This window comes from Pinus tabuliformis, chromosome 7, assembly GCF_031772625.1.
Source record: "Pinus tabuliformis cultivar Carrire ecotype Pingquan chromosome 7, CPIR1, whole genome shotgun sequence".
NCBI lineage: Eukaryota > Viridiplantae > Streptophyta > Pinopsida > Pinales > Pinaceae > Pinus > Pinus tabuliformis.
This window is the reverse complement of record NC_142293.1, coordinates 976,443,481-976,448,336: the sequence shown is the minus strand read 5'-3', so window position 1 is coordinate 976,448,336 and position 4,856 is coordinate 976,443,481.

The following is a 4,856-nucleotide window of genomic DNA, read 5'->3' as shown; positions in this document are numbered from 1 at the left end:
CAATTGTGTAGCAGGATGATTAATTCTCCTGTGAGGTCTGGATGATGTGTCCTCCATGACGATTGTGTAACAGGATGATTAATTCTCCTATGAGGCTTGGATGATGTGTTCTCCATGTCAATTGTGTAGCAGGATGATTAGTTCTCTTGTGAGGACAGGATTGATTAAGTTCTCCTGTCAAGGCATCCTACCCATGCAGTCTGGGACTCATGGGAACGACCTATCATCTAATCAATGAGTAGGGAAATGAGGATAGGGACCATAGTAGTACCAATGGACGCATCGTTGTATCTACCGTACTCCCTATGCTAGGATGACCTTCATTGATCTGGGATCAATGAGTACTGGTCTAGGACCAGTGGTAGGAGTTGTACCCACTATGACACTGACTTCGGGTCGGTTGAGGACTAGTCTAGGACTAGTGGTACATACTCTGAGACTGACTTCGAGTCAGTAGAGTACTGGTCTGGGACCAGTGGTAGGAGTTGTAACTACCATGACACTGACTTCGGGTCAGTTAAGGAATGGCCTGGGACCAGTGGTACATACTCTGAGACTGACTTCGAGTCAGTAGAGTACTGGTCTGGGACCAGTGGTAGGAGTTGTACCCACTATGACACTGACTTTGGGTTAGTTAAGGATTGGTCTGGGACCAGTGGTACATACTCTGAGACTAAATTCGAGTTAGTGGAGTACCGGTATGGGACTAGTGGTAGGATTTGTACCTACTATGACACTGACTTTAGTTCGGTTGAGGACTGGTCTGGGACCAGTAGTACATACTCTGAGACTGACTTCGAGTCAATAGAGTACTGGTCTGGGACCAATGGTAGGAGTTTTACCTACTATGACACTGACTTCGGGTCGGTTGAGTACTGGTCTGGGACCAATGGTAGGAGTTTTACCTACTATGACACTGACTTCGGGTCGGTTGAGGACTGGTCTGGGACCATCGGTACACACTCTGAGACTGACTTCGGGTCAGTGGAGAATGCTATGATACATTCTCGATCAATTCTTCTTCTTCATGGTTTAGCAGAGCTAAGTTGAGCAGAGCAGAGCCATCAAAGCTAAGCAGAGCAGAGCAGAGCCAGCAGAGCTGAGAAGAGCAGAGTAGAGCTAGCAAAGCCAATAGAGCATAGCAAATCTAACAGAGCCAGTAGAGCTCAGTAGAGCAGAGCAGAGCCAGCAGAGCAGAGTAGAGTCAACAAAGCCAATAGAGCTAGCAGAGCTCAGTAGAGTAGAGTAGAGCCAACAGAACCAACAGAGCTAAGCAGAGAAAAGCAAAGCCAACAGAGCCAGCAGAGCTCAACAAAGTAGAGTAGAGCCAGTAGAGCTGAGCAGAGCAGTAAAAGGCACTGGTGGCAGAGATAGTACAGTTGGACATATGGATGAATGGATGGAATTCTCCCTAGTTGAGAGGGAGTGTTAAAATTGGAAACTAGGGCAAAACTCCATGTGGGTCATATTATTTATGGTAGCTGATATTTTTATTAGATCCCTCTCATTGAGAGGTGTAGGAATGATCTAAAGATCATTTGATTCCGATAAATATTTATGAAGTTATGAATTTATTTATGTTATGGACAAATTATTAAATCGGGCAGCAACTTATGTAGGCTCAAAAGCCCAACAGTCATGTCTATTCAACCTCTACGTTTTAGTATAAATAGAAGAGGACTTCAAGTCATTTCTACACACTTGGATCTCTTCCTCCCTCTACTTGTCTTTGGGTTTTAGTAGGAGGATAGATCCTAAGGAAAATCAGGAAAAGCCGGAACTGCTAGAAAATCTGGAATAGCCATAAAAGGTAAAAAAGCTGGAATTGCCAAAAAATTGGAAAAGCCAGAAAAGCCGGAATTGCCGGAAAAGCCAGAACTACCGAAAAATCCGGAAAAGCTGGAACTGCCAGAAAAGCCGGAAAAGTCGAAAAAGCTAGAAAATTTGGAACTACTATAAAAGCTAGAATTGTCGAAAAAGTTGGAACTGTTAGAAAAGCCAGAACTGCCAGAAAAGCCGGAACTGCTGGAAAATCCGGAAATGTCGAAACTGTCAGAACTGCCAGAAAAGCCGGAACTGCTGGAAAAGCGGAACTACCAGGAACTGCCGAAATAGCCAAAGCAGCTATCTCCAAAGGAAGGCAGCATGATGTATGAGATCATCGGCAACATAACAAGCAGCATGATGACATGAGCATAGGCAGCATAATGATGCATGATGATATGAGTATGGGCAACATGATGTATGAGATCATGGGCAGCATAATAAGCAGCATGATGATACGAGCATGGGCAACATAATGATGCATGATGATATGAGCATGGGAAGCATAATGATGAATGATATCATGATCATGGGTAGCTTGATGATGAATAAGACCATGGAAGATGCAACATGATGAGCAACATGAAGTTGAGAGTAGCTCAGTCATCAAGGTTCATCACATGTGACAATACAGCAAGGTGTCACACAGTAATGTGCAGCAAATAGACGAGATGCAACACTATGATAGGTGAACGAGTCACCTTAGAGAATCAGTTGAAGCAATATGTCTTCAACTGATCTCATGCCGATATCAAAAGTCAAAGTGATTGACTTCTATTGTAAATGTACTATCTCTCTCACTTTCTCTGCTAAACTTTGAAGAACATAAAAGAAGAATTGATCAAGGGTTTCCCCACATTGTGGGGTTTGTCCCTGGCTAGCACCACATCTTGTGTCCTCTTTCTTGGCTTGTCTTCTGCGATTAATATTTATGTTCTATCTACAATTTACTTTATGCTGATGTGATTGTTAATGTGGAAAAGAAATTGAAATAAATTTCTCTAGCATAGAACATAACTAAAATTAACATTACTATTATATGGAATTTGTACCTACAGATAAATACATCTTCCCTAAGTGGGTATCTACACTTAGAACAACAGAAAGAAAAATGTTTAACCTTTTCCTATGATAGATAGACAAGATCAAGGAACCTACTTGTGATCCTTCGCTTCCTTTGATCTCCTTTGAATTTCTCTCATCGCTCTCGTTCGAACTAAATCTACTCAAATGGTACCTGCAATCTTATACAGAAGATGACAACAATCAAAGCACATGATCTATCTACTATAAGAAAATGGAATCGACAGCATTTACACATATATTCATCATAGAAATTGACAAGAATATGGGAAAAGGAGTAAACAACTTTATTGGTGATAGAAGGAGGAGATACAACCAAAGTAGTTTGATCCCGTGTCACTCATCCAGCTTTAGTTCCAAACTCTCATCACACCAATGGCACATCAATCTAGCAACATAACATTACTTCATAATGATTCAAGTCTCAAACTAACAGTATTTCTCTACAATCTTCAAGTTCTAGCCCCCTGATCACTATGATGAGTGGTCAATTTATAGGGAAATGGAGGTGGTTTGTCATAAATCGAGCATTGAATGGCTTTCTAAAATTATATCTAGTTTCCATGGAGGAAGGGATGAGAGGATAGGAGGTTAATTGATCCATATCCTATCCAAATTCAAGCTCATAGGATGGGATAAGAGCTGGGATCCTTCTAGAATGATCTAGAATCAAGGAATATTCCTAGAACCCTATGCAAATTTCACTCATTCTCACCCAACGCAGGTGTAAGTGGGCCTAAGTGCTCTACAGAGCAGGCCTGAATGGACCTACCTACTTTGTAATGCAGGTACCTCTGACCAAGGCTGTGCTGCTCTCCCAAGGAGGCATTTCAGCAAGGCTTCAAGCACGGAAACTCTCATCGATGAAAGCATTCAATGTGATGACTTGTCTAGGGAATGTAGCAACTGAATTAGGGTTTGATTATCCCTAATAGTACTAATCTGATCATCGAGAGTGATGTGCCCAAATAAACCTGTAACATCTACCCCCCAAAGCATGAAGTCAAAAATGATAATGTTGAGTGATATGCTTTATGATGTGATGAGGAGGATCTGAAGCGGACGGTGACCTGCATCAATTACAATACATAATATCATGATATCTTTGAATTTTGCATGAGTCATTGAGGGAAGACATACCCATACTCATCATATAAACTTTTCATTACATGTACATAAATCAGATAGTAATCTATAGATATAGGCCCATGATAGGATGACCATCTATGTAAAGCCATCATACAAGTGATTTAGTACTCTCCTGAAATCGTAGCCCAGATGGATGAAACTAGATATAGGGTCTTCTATCTCATCCAATCATTTGCTCAAGTACGAGTCTAACCATGTGAATATGTGATCTAAAGTCGAACATGGGAAGACATCGTCTAATTACTAGCCAATAATGTAAGCCACTAACAGACATGAGAGAAATCACCGATAATAATAATGACCCTCAAGGTATTGCAATACATTCTGCATGGTGTGAACAGATGTTTTGATGTCGAACACCATACAAAGTCTTTCGGTTGAAAGCCTGTGATGTCAACCTGTGGCCAGAAGCGAGAAACTTGCCATTAATGTATGCAAGCCTCAAGGTACTATAAGGGTGTTTCTAAGTCAACTTCTTGGATAATGTGCTAATGTCAACAAGAAGTGACTCGTCATAGGAGGGCCTTGATGTATCCCCCATCAATGACACGAAACGAGTGTAATGATTTTGAAGACATAATGTGACTGACAACACAAGGTTCTAGAATGGCAGTCATGAAAAGGAAGGTTTATGAGTATTGAAAAGGATGAAGTTTACTAAGTGACTTCTCTTGAACATGTCAGCGACACTGAATAAATTGGCAGCACTAACCCAAAACCAAAGTGATGGATGGTGTGATAGACCATAGGTATGATAACCATCAAGTAGATAACCCAACCCAAATTGTCACAGAGATGAA